The sequence below is a fragment of the Arachis stenosperma genome, chromosome 2 (genome assembly GCF_014773155.1).
Source record: "Arachis stenosperma cultivar V10309 chromosome 2, arast.V10309.gnm1.PFL2, whole genome shotgun sequence".
Taxonomy (NCBI): domain Eukaryota; kingdom Viridiplantae; phylum Streptophyta; class Magnoliopsida; order Fabales; family Fabaceae; genus Arachis; species Arachis stenosperma.
This window is the reverse complement of record NC_080378.1, coordinates 27,855,797-27,868,551: the sequence shown is the minus strand read 5'-3', so window position 1 is coordinate 27,868,551 and position 12,755 is coordinate 27,855,797. Positions and strand designations below refer to the sequence as shown.

The 12,755-nt window shown below is 40.7% G+C and overlaps 2 non-coding genes across 2 annotated transcripts; one reads left to right on the top strand and one right to left on the bottom strand.

Moving 5' to 3' along the window:
- Positions 1 to 851: 851 nt before the first annotated feature.
- LOC130965043 (small nucleolar RNA R71) lies at positions 852 to 958 on the bottom strand. Its single transcript, XR_009081101.1, has one exon. It is a non-coding gene; the product is annotated as a small nucleolar RNA R71 (small nucleolar RNA).
- Positions 959 to 7,102: 6,144 nt separating this feature from the next.
- Positions 7,103 to 7,210, top strand: LOC130964758 (small nucleolar RNA R71). The gene has a single exon (XR_009080833.1). It is a non-coding gene; the product is annotated as a small nucleolar RNA R71 (small nucleolar RNA).
- The last annotated feature ends 5,545 nt before the right edge of the window (positions 7,211 to 12,755 follow it).

Genomic DNA, 12,755 nt, shown 5'->3' with positions numbered 1-12,755 from the left:
CAATTTTTGTGCCAGTTCCGGCGTTAAACGTCGGGAATTCTGAAGCTGCTTTGCAATGCCAGTTTGGGCCATCAAATTTCAGGTAAAGTATGGACTATTATACACTGCTAGAAAGCCCAGGATGTCTACTTTCCAACGCAATTGAGAGCGAGCCAACTGGGCTTCTGTAGCTCCAAAAAATCTACTTCGAGTGCAGGGAGGTCAGAATCCAACAGCATCTGCAGTCCTTTTTCAGCCTCTGAATCAGATTTTTGCTCAGGTCCCTCAATTTCAGCCAGAAATTACCTGAAATCACAGAAAAACACACAAACTCATAGTAAAGCCCAGAAAAGTGAATTTTAAATAAAAGCTAATAAAAACATACTAAAAACTAACTAAAATGTACTAAAAACATACTAAAAACAGTGCCAAAAAGCGTATAAATTATCCACTCATCAAGTGCTGAAATCTCTTTGAGTGACTCAGGTGACAACACCATGGTGGATCCACCTCGTAGAATAACCTTAAGGGAATCCGGAGCTCCAGATATTAACTTGCAACCGATATAAATCCGGTAACCGGCTTTGGATCCAAATTTTGAGCTCAAGACCCGCACAATAAACTTGCTCCCCAAATACAATGGACTATCCGGGGAAGACCCTCTTATGCATCTAAAGGACTTTCAAGTTGCATGCTCTACTACGAGAAGACATGGAGCGGATGAAGTAGTAGTTTTGGTTTTCGCTTTCCCTTTCTCTATGGAGGAAAAAGTGAAAGAATGGTTTTGTACTCAACCGGGAGATGTGATTTCCAATTGGGACTTGCTGTGTAAGGAATTTTTGGAAAAGTTTTATCCACCTCAGAAAACAGATAAGCTGCAAAAGAAAATCTCTTGCATTATGCAAAGAGATGGGAAAACTCTTTATGAGCCCTGGGAGAGATTAAAGAAGTTGTTGGAAGCTTTTCCCCACCACCGTATTGACAAGTTGGTGCTTATTAGCTATTTTTGTCAAGGGATAAACCCCCAAGATAAGCTTCTTCTAGATGCCTCTAGTGGAGGATCCCTCACCAAAAAAAAGACCGCTGAGGAAGCTTGGGAGATCATAGCGGATTTGGTGGACTCAACTCAACACTCACGGGCAAGAAATCCACAACCGAAAGCTTAGAGTGAAGTTTCTCCTTCCGGAGATGCCATTTTGACCAAGACCCTCGGTGAAATGACAATTTTTTTGAGACAAAACACCCAGGGGCAAAAAATTTCTCAAGCTTTGCTATCTCCTTCACATCAGACTCCAAGAATTGAAGGACCATCAAGATCATGCGTTATTTGTGCTTGTAGCACCCATTACACTGATGAATGCCCTCAACTCCAAGAGGACACTGCATTAGTAGTAGCCAATCCATACCCACAAAGGTCCAACTATAATCAAGGAGCTCCTCAACATGGAGGAAATCAAAACCAAGGATGGAGGGATAACTCTAACCAAAGGTGGAACTAAGCCCTTCAAGCTCAACCTACCCAAACGTGCAAGCCTACTATCATCAAGCTCCTCAAGGTCAACCATAATACCAACAACCCTACCAACAATCCTACCAACAACCACCACAATCTCAACCTCAAGGGAGGTATCAACACCCAAATAGTATATCTAACCCTCCTCAAGACAATCAAGCCCCTCCTCCCAATCAACCTTACATGAATGACTGGTGCGCGAAATTGTGATCACTACTTTTTCCATATTCAAATAATCCCCGGTAATGGCTCCAAAGACTTAGTGCTCAATACCATGGCATAAACACAACTTCGCACAACTAACCAGCAAGTGCACTGGGTCGTCCAAGTAATAAACCTTACGCGAGTAAGGGTCGATCCCACGGAGATTGTTGCTATGAAGCAAGCTATGGTCACCTTGTAAATCTCAGTCAGGCAGACTCAAATGGGTATAGTGATAAACGAATAAAGCATAAAGATAAAGATAGAGGTACTTATGTATATCATTGGTGAGAGCTTCAGACAAGCGTATGAAGATGCCTTCCCTTCCGTCTCTCTGCTTTCCTACTGTCTTCATCCAATCCTTCTTACTCCTTTCCATGGCAAGCTTATGCAAGGGTTTCACTGTTGTCAGTGGCTACCTCCCATCCTCTCATTGGAAATGTTCAACGCACCCTGTCACGGCACGGCTATCCATCTGTCGATTCTCAATCAGGCCGGAATAGAATCCAGTGATTCTTTTGCGTCTGTCACTAACGCCCCGCCCTCATGAGTTTGAAGCACATCACAGTCATTCAATCATTGAATCCTACTCAGAATACCACAGACAAGGTTAGACCTTCCGGATTCTCTTGAATGCCGCCATCAGTTCTTGCCTATACCACGAAGACTCTGATCTCACGGAATGGCTGGCTCGTTTGTCAGGCGAGCGCTCGGTTGTCAGGCGATCAACCATGCATCGTGTATCAGGAATCCAAGAGATAAACACTAAAGCCTTGATTGCTTGTAGAACAAAAGTGGTTGTCAGTCACCTTGTTCATAAGTGAGAATGATGATGAGTGTCACGGATCATCACATTCATCAAGTTGAAGAACAAGTGATATCTTGGACAAAGAACAAGCGGAATTGAATAGAAGAACAATAGTAATTGCATTAATACTCGAGGTACAGCAGAGCTCCACACCTTAATCTATGGTATGTAGAAACTCCACCGTTGAAAATACATACGAACAAGGTCTAGGCATGGCCGTGAGGCCAGCCTCCCAAAGTGATCAAAAGATTCAAAGACCTAAAGATGATCTAAGATCCCCAAGATGAAAATACAATAGTAAAAGGTCCTACTTATAGAAAACTAGTAGCCTAGGGTGTACAGAGATGAGTAAATGACATAAAAATCCACTTCCGGGCCCACTTGGTGTGTGCTTGGGCTGAGCAATGAAGCATTTTCGTGTAGAGACTCTTCTTGGAGTTAAACGCCAGCTTTTATGCCAGTTTGGGCGTTTAACTCCCATTTAGGTGCCAGTTCCGGCGTTTAACGCTGGAATTTCTTGAGGTGACTTTGAACGCCGGTTTGGGCCATCAAATCTTGGGCCAAGTATGGACTATCATATATTGCTGGAAAGCCCAGGATGTCTACTTTCCAACGCCGTTGAGAGCGCGCCAATTGGGCTTCTGTAGCTCCAGAAAATCTACTTCGAGTGCAGGGAGGTCAGAATCCAACAGCATCTGCAGTCCTTTTGAGTCTCAGCATCAGATTTTTGCTCAGATCCCTCAATTTCAGCCAGAAAATACCTGAAATCACAGAAAAACACACAAACTCATAGTAAAGTCCAGAAAAGTGAATTTTAACTAAAAACTAATAAAAATATACTAAAAACTAACTAGAAGATACTAAAAACATACTAAAAACAATGCCAAAAAGCGTACAAATTATCCGCTCATCACAACACCAAACTTAAATTGTTGCTTGTCCCCAAGCAACTGAAAATCAAATAAGATAAAAAGAAGAGAATATACTATAGATTCCAAATTATCAATGAAACTTAGCTCCAAATTAGATGAGCGGGACTAGTAGCTTTTTGCCTCCAAACAGTTTTGGCATCTCACTTTATCCTCTGAGGTTCAGAATGATTGGCTTCTTTAGGAACTTAGAATCCAGATAGTGTTATTGATTCTCTTAGTTAAGTATGATGATTCTTGAACACAGCTACTTATTGAGTCTTGGCCGTGGCCCAAAGCACTCTGTCTTCCAGTATTACCACCGGATACATACATGCCACAGACACATAATTGGGTGAACATTTTCAGATTGTAACTCAGCTTTGCTAGAGTCCCCAATTAGAGGTGTCCAGGGTTCTTAAGCACACTCTTTTTGCCTTGGATCACAACTTTATTTCTTTCTTTTTCTCTTTTTTTTTTCGTTTTTCTCCTTCCCTTTTTTTTTCTTGTATTCACTGCTTTTTCTTGCTTCAAGAATCATTTTTATGATTTTTCAGATCCTCAGTAACATGTCTCCTTTTTCATCATTCTTTCAAGAGCCAACAATTTTAACATTCATGAACAACAAATTCAAAAGACATATGCACTGTTCAAGCATACATTCAGAAAACAAAAAGTATTGTCACCACATCAAACTAATTAAGCTAGTTTTAAAGATGAATTCGAAATCCTGTACTTCTTGTTCTTTTGTGATAAAAACAGTTTTCTTTTAAGAAAGGTGATGGATTTCATAGGACATTCATAACTTCAAGGCATAGACACTAAGACACTAATGATCATAAGACACAAACATGGATAAACATAAAGCATAATTTTAAAAAAAAAACAGAAAAATAAAGAACAAGGAGATTAAAGAACGGGTCCACCTTAGTGATGGCGGCTTGTTCTTCCTCTTGAAGGTCTTATGGAGTTCTTGAGCTCCTCAATGTCTCTTCCTTGTCTTTGTTGCTCCTCTCTCATGATTCTTTGATCTTCTCTAATGATGATGGAGTGTTCTTGATGCTCCACCCTTAGTTGTCCCATATTGGAAATCAACTCTCCTAGGGAGGTGTTAATTTGCTCCCAATAGCCTTGTGGAGGAAAGTGCATCCCTTGAGGTATCTCAGGGATCTCTTGATGAGAGGGGTCTCTTGTTTGCTCCATCCTTTTCTTAGTGATGGGCTTGAGGTTATGCCTTCTCAGTTGAACCAGCTTTGGATGCCATAAATGGTTATGGAAAAACAAAAAGTAATGCTTTTACCACACCAAACTTAAAAGGTTTGCTCGTCCTCGAGCAAAAGAAGAAAGAAGAGAGTAGAAGAAGAAGAAATGGAGGAGAGGGAGATGGCTTTGTGGTTCGGCCAAAAGGGGAAGAAGTAGTGTTTAGGGTGTGTGAAGATGAAGGAGTGAAGATGGGTTTATATAGGGGTGAAGAGAGGGGTATGGTATTGAGGTGATTGGTGAATGGGTGAAGAAGAGAGAGAGTGGTGAGGTTGGTGGGGATCCTGTGGGGTCCACAGATCCTGAGGTGTCAAGAAAAAGTCATCCCTGCACCAAATGGCATTCAAAATCACGTTTTGAGCCATTTCTGGCGTTAAACACCGGGCTGGTGCCCGTTCCTGGCGTTTAACGCCAGGTTCTTGCCCTTTTCTGGCGTTTAACGCCAGTCTGGTGCCCCTTTCTAGCGTTAAACGCCCAGAATGGTGCCAGACTGGGCGTTAAACGCCCAACTGCTAGCCTCACTGGCGTTTAAACGCCAGTGAGTTCTTCCTCCAGGGTGTGCTGTTTTTCTTCCTGTTTTTCATTCTGTTTTTGCTTTTTCAATTGATTTTGTGACTTCTTATGATCATTAACCTACAAAAAACATAAAATAACAAAGAGAATATATAAAATATAGTCATTGGGTTGCCTCCCAACAAGCGCTTCTTTAATGTCAGTAGCTTGACAGAGGACTCTCATGGAGCCTCACAGATATTCAGAGCAATGTTGGAACCTCCCAACACCAAATTTAGAGTTTGAATGTGGGGGTTCAACACCAAACTTAGAGTTTGGTTGTGGCCTCCCAACACCAAACTTAGAGTTTGACTGTGGGGGCTCTGTTTGTCTCTGATTTGAGAGAAGCTCTTCATGCTTCCTCTCCATGGTGACAGAGGGATATCCTTGAGCCTTAAACACAAAGGATTCTTCATTCACTTGAATGATCAGTTCACCTCCATCAACATCAATCACAGCCTTTGCTGTGGCTAGGAAGGGTCTGCCAAGGATGATGTTTTCATCCATGCACTTCCCAGTCTCTAGGACTATGAAATCAGTAGGGATGTAATGGTCTTCAACTTTTACCAAAACATTCTCTACAAGTCCATGAGCTTGTTTTCTTGAGTTGTCTGCCATCTCTAATGAGATTCTTGCAGCTTGCACCTCAAAGATCCCTAGCTTCTCCATTACAGAGAGAGGCATGAGGTTTATACTTGACCCTAAGTCACACAGAGCCTTCTTGAAGGTCATGGTGCCTATGGTACAAGGTATGGAAAACTTCCCAGGATCTTGTCTCTTTTGAGGTAATTTCTGCCTAGACAAGTCATCCAGTTCTTTGGTGAGCAAAGGAGGTTCATCCTCCCAAGTCTCATTTCCAAATAACTTGTCATTTAGCTTCATGATTGCTCCAAGGTATTTAGCAACTTGCTCTTCAGTGACATACTCATCCTCTTCAGAGGAAGAATACTCATCAGAGCTCATGAAAGGCAGAAGTAAGTCCAATGGAATCTCTATGGTCTCATTTTGAGCCTCAGATTCCCATGGTTCCTCATTGGGGAACTCTATGGAGGCTAGTGCACACCCATTGAGGCTTTCCTCAGTGGCGTCCACTTTCTCTCTTCCCTCTCTAGATTCGGCCATGGTTATGGCTTTGCACTCTCCTTTTGGATTTTCTTCTGTATTACTTGGAAGAGTACTTGGAGGGAGTTCAGTAATTTTCTTGCTCAGCTGTCCCACTTGTGCCTCCAAATTCCTAATGGAGGACCTTGTTTCAGTCATGAAACTTTGAGTGGTCTTGATTAGATCAGAGACCATGGTTGCTAAGTCAGAGGGGTTCTGCTTAGAATTCTCTGTCTGTTGCTGAGAAGATGATGGAAAAGGCTTGCCATTGCTAAACCTGTTTCTTCCACCATTATTGTTATTGAAACCTTGTTGAGGTCTCTCTTGATTCTTCCATGAGAAATTTGGGTGATTTCTCCATGAAGAATTATAGGTGTTTCCATAGGGTTCTCCTAGGTAATTCACCTCTTCCATTGAAGGGTTCTCAGGATCATAAGCTTCTTCCTTAGATGAAGCATCCTTAGTACTGCTTGGTGCACTTTGCATTCCAGACAGACTTTGAGAAATCAAATTGACTTGTTGAGTCAATATCTTGTTCTGAGCCAAAATGGCATTCAGAGTGTCAATCTCAAGAACTCCTTTCTTCTGACTTGTCCCATTGTTCACAGGATTCCTTTCAGAAGTGTACATGAATTGGTTATTTGCAACCATTTCAATTAGTTCTTGAGCCTCTGTAGGCGTCTTCTTCAGATGAAGAGACCCTCCAGCAGAGCTATCCAAAGACATCTTGGATAGTTCAGAGAGACCATCATAGAAAATACCTATGATGCTCCATTCAGAAAGCATGTCAGAAGGACATTTTCTGATTAATTGTTTGTATCTTTCCCAAGCTTCATAGAGGGATTCTCCATCCTTCTGTCTGAAGGTTTGGACTTCCACTCTAAGCTTACTCAATTTTTGAGGTGGAAAGAACTTTGCCAAGAAGGCATTGACTAGCTTTTCCCAAGAGTCCAGGCTTTCTTTAGGTTGAGAGTCCAACCATGTCCTAGCTCTGTCTCTTACAACAAAAGGGAATAGCATCAGTCTGTAGACCTCAGGGTCAACCCCATTAGTCTTGACTGTGTCACAGATTTACAAGAATTCAGCTAAGAACTGATGAGGATCTTCCAATGGAAGTCCATGGAACTTGCAATTCTGTTGCATTAGAGAAACTAATTGAGGCTTAAGCTCAAAGTTGTTTGCTCCAATGGCAGGGATAGAGATGCTTCTCCCATAGAAGTTGGGAGTAGGTGCAGTAAAGTCACCCAGCACCTTCCTTGCATTGTTGTTGTTTTCGGCTGCCATGGGTTCTTCTTCTTTGAAGAATTCGGTTAGGTCCTCTACAGAGAGTTGTGCCTTAGCTTCTCTTAGCTTTCGCTTCAAGGTCCTTTCAGGTTCAGGGTCAGCTTCAACAAGAATGCCTTTATATTTATTCCTGCTCATATGAAAGAGAAGAGAACAAGAAAATATGGAATCCTCTATGTCACAGTATAGAGATTCCTTGAGGTGTAAGAGGAAAAGAAAAATGGAAGACAGAGTTAGAAAATTCGAACTTATCAAAGAAGATGGAGTTCGAATTTCGCATTAAGGAATAGTGTGTGTCCAAAAATAGAAAGATGTGAGAAGAAGGGAAGTAATTTTCGAAAATTAAGTAAGGGATTTTGAAAACATTTTGAAAAACACTAATTGATTTTCGAAAATAAAAGTGGGAAAGAAATCAAGTGATTTTTGAAAAAGATTTTGAAATTAGAAATCAAAAAGATTTGATTGAAAACTATTTTGAAAAAGATGTGGTTAAGAAGATATGATTGGTTTTAAAAAGATGTGATTTAAAAGATATGATTTGAAAAACATTTTTAAAAAGATATGATTTGAAAACAATTTTAAAAAGATATGATTTTAAAAATTAATGACTTGCCTAACAAGAAAAGATGTGATTCAAACATTAAACCTTTCTCAACAGAAAAGGCAACATACTTGAATTGTTTAATCAAATCATTAATTGTTAGCAAGTATCTTTGAAAAAGGAAAGAAATTGATTTTGAAAACATTTGATTGAAAAGATTTGATTTTGACAAAGATTTGATTTTGAAAAACTTTGAAAACTTGAAAAAAATTGATTTGAAAAATAAAATCTTCCCCCTTGTGCCATCCTGGCGTTAAACGCCCAGAATGGTGCACATTCTGGCGTTTAACGCCCAAAACTATACCCTTTTGGGCGTTAAACGCCCAACCAGGTACCCTGGCTGGCGTTTAAACGCCAGTCTGTCTTCTTCACTGGGCATTTTTGAATGCCCAGCTTTTTCTGTATAATTCCTCTGCAGTATGTTCTGAATCTTCAATTCTCTGTATTATTGACTTGAAAAGACACAAATTAAAAATATTTTTGGATTTTTAATAATGAAGAATAATCAAAATGCAACTAAAATCAAATAACAATGCATGCAAGACACCAAACTTAGCAGTTTGTATACTATTGACACTAACAACATAAGAATGCACATGAGAAGTAACAAAACACTCAAGTCAATAGAATTCAAAGATCAAAACAAGGAAATCATCAAGAACAACTTGAAGATAAATGAAGACACATGCATAAATTTGAAAAATGTAAGAAGAACAGAAACATGCAATTGACACCAAACTTAAAATGAGACACTAGACTTAAACAAGAAATATTTTTTTGTTTTTATGATTTTGTAATTTTTTTTTTTGGATTTTTCGAAAATTAAGTGGAAGAAGAAAATAAAGGTATCAAAATTCTTAATGAGAATTCCAGGAATCATGCAATGTTAGTCTAAAGCTTTAGTCTAAAGGAATTAGACATAGCTAGCTAAGCTTCAGCAGGACATTGCATTCAAGAGCTAAATTGATGATGATCAATCAGCTTTGGTGATGATAAGAACATCACCTTGAAACACTAGAATTCATTCTTAAGAACTCTGAAAAAAAATACCTAATCTAAGCAACAAGATGAACCGTCAGTTGTCCATACACAAACAATCCCCGGCAACGGCGCCAAAAACTTAGTGCGCGAAATTGTGATCACTACTTTTTCCATATTCAAATAATCCCCGGTAATGGCTCCAAAGACTTGGTGCTCAATACCATGGCATAAACACAACTTCGCACAACTAACCAGCAAGTGCACTGGGTCGTCCAAGTAATAAACCTTACGCGAGTAAGGGTCGATCCCACGGAGATTGTTGCTATGAAGCAAGCTATGGTCACCTTGTAAATCTCAGTCAGGCAGACTCAAATGGGTATAGTGATAAACGAATAAAGCATAAAGATAAAGATAGAGGTACTTATGTATATCATTGGTGAGAGCTTCAGACAAGCGTATGAAGATGCCTTCCCTTCCGTCTCTCTGCTTTCCTACTGTCTTCATCCAATCCTTCTTACTCCTTTCCATGGCAAGCTTATGCAAGGGTTTCACTGTTGTCAGTGGCTACCTCCCATCCTCTCATTGGAAATGTTCAACGCACCCTGTCACGGCACGGCTATCCATCTGTCGATTCTCAATCAGGCCGGAATAGAATCCAGTGATTCTTTTGCGTCTGTCACTAACGCCCCGCCCTCATGAGTTTGAAGCACATCACAGTCATTCAATCATTGAATCCTACTCAGAATACCACAGACAAGGTTAGACCTTCCGGATTCTCTTGAATGCCGCCATCAGTTCTTGCCTATACCACGAAGACTCTGATCTCACGGAATGGCTGGCTCGTTTGTCAGGCGAGCGCTCGGTTGTCAGGCGATCAACCATGCATCGTGTATCAGGAATCCAAGAGATAAACACTAAAGCCTTGATTGCTTGTAGAACAAAAGTGGTTGTCAGTCACCTTGTTCATAAGTGAGAATGATGATGAGTGTCACGGATCATCACATTCATCAAGTTGAAGAACAAGTGATATCTTGGACAAAGAACAAGCGGAATTGAATAGAAGAACAATAGTAATTGCATTAATACTCGAGGTACAGCAGAGCTCCACACCTTAATCTATGGTATGTAGAAACTCCACCGTTGAAAATACATACGAACAAGGTCTAGGCATGGCCGTGAGGCCAGCCTCCCAAAGTGATCAAAAGATTCAAAGACCTAAAGATGATCTAAGATCCCCAAGATGAAAATACAATAGTAAAAGGTCCTACTTATAGAAAACTAGTAGCCTAGGGTGTACAGAGATGAGTAAATGACATAAAAATCCACTTCCGGGCCCACTTGGTGTGTGCTTGGGCTGAGCAATGAAGCATTTTCGTGTAGAGACTCTTCTTGGAGTTAAACGCCAGCTTTTATGCCAGTTTGGGCGTTTAACTCCCATTTAGGTGCCAGTTCCGGCGTTTAACGCTGGAATTTCTTGAGGTGACTTTGAACGCCGGTTTGGGCCATCAAATCTTGGGCCAAGTATGGACTATCATATATTGCTGGAAAGCCCAGGATGTCTACTTTCCAACGCCGTTGAGAGCGCGCCAATTGGGCTTCTGTAGCTCCAGAAAATCTACTTCGAGTGCAGGGAGGTCAGAATCCAACAGCATCTGCAGTCCTTTTGAGTCTCTGGATCAGATTTTTGCTCAGATCCCTCAATTTCAGCCAGAAAATAACTGAAATCACAGAAAAACACACAAACTCATAGTAAAGTCCAGAAAAGTGAATTTTAACTAAAAACTAATAAAAATATACTAAAAACTAACTAGAAGATACTAAAAACATACTAAAAACAATGCCAAAAAGCGTACAAATTATCCGTTCATCAATGACACACTTCAAGCCTTTATGCAAGAGCAATGGGAGTTTCACAAGAAACAAGAAACATATATGGCCACTATTGCCGAAGCTCTCTCCCGTTTAAGTCTCTCTCCTCCGACTACAACCCAACAAGCCTCAACTTTAGTGGTTTACCCTCTCAACCTCAACCAAATCCTAAGGGAAGCATCAATGCTATCACCCTTAGGAGTGGCATCAAGTTGGATAAAATTGGGGTTGTGCCTACAAATTTGAGTGAGGAAACCCACAATGAAGAGATGGGAGATGATGCGGAAGTGATGAAGGATGAGGAGAAAAATGTTGCACAAGGTGAGGAGGAGCCAATCAAGGTCAAGGAGCCAAAATGGAAGAATCCACTTGAAGAGCCTATGCCAATTCCATTTCCAACTTTGGCTAAGAAGGCCAAGAAGCAAGAAAAACTTGACCCCAAAATGGTGAAAATTTTCAAGAATGTTGAAGCCACCGTCCCTCTCTTTCAAGCCATTCAATAAGTGCCCAAATATGCCAAGTTTCTCAAAGATGTTTGCACACATAAGGACAAGATTGGCGAGCTCAACAAAAGGCCGGTAGATGATTCTATCTCTTTTCTAATTCCTAAAAAGTGCAATGATCCTGGTCCGTGTTTGGTTACCTGTTTGATTGGTGGAATGAAGTTCATGGACTGTATGTGCGACTTGGAGGAATGCGTAAGCATCATGCCACTTCCCATTTACGAGAAATTGAACTTGTCACCACTTAAGAGATTCGGGGTGAGATTTGTGTTAGCAGATAAGAGCATTGTATCAGTTGTGGAGATTGTGAAAAATGTACTAGTTGACATCCAGGGATTACTCTTCCCCGTAGATTTTCACATTTTGGAGACCCCTCCCATTGACTCAGACAAGGCATCATCCATACTCCTTGGAAGGCCGTTTTTGAAGATGTCCCGTTTCAAACTGGATGCACATTCGGGAGTCTATTCTTTTGAGGCCGATGGCAAGGTAGTAAAGTTCACTTTGGAGGAGTCTAAGAAGCTCGTTCTTGAAGCCTATTCTATCTTTGGGTGCGATATACTTGAAGATCAAGTGATTGAGGATAGCAAGGAGCAAAAAAAAGGGAATGTTGCCAAGAAGTCTAGTTCAGTGGATCACACTCAACCCAAGAATGCCAAAAAATTGGAGATTTTCCTCTTTGGAGAAGTTTCAAAGTGACCGATGAAGCCATGCAAGTCCAACTTAGGACTCTAAACCAAAGTGCTTGGTGGGAGACTGGTGGACGAAATTGTGATCACTGTTCTTTGATCTGATTCATTGTAATTGGATTTATTCAATAATTGTCCTTATTTGAAGTCACAACTCCGTTCAACTAACCAGCAAGTGTACTGGGTCGTCCAAGTAATAACCTTACGTGAGTAAGGGTCGAATCCACAGAGATTGTTGGTATGAAGCAAGCTATGGTCACCTTGAAAATCTCAGTTAGGCAGTTTAAATCTGTTTATGGTGAGTTCGAATATTAATAATAAAATAAATAATAAAAGGATAGAAATACTTATGCAGATTCATTGGTAGGAATTTCAGATAAGCGGAATAGAGGTGCTGTAGAGCTCCCGGACGCCTGCTCTCCTATTCCTTCTACTCAATCCTTCTTACTCCTTTCCATGGCAAGCTTTGTATAGGGGTTCACTATCAGCTGTGGCTACTTTCATTC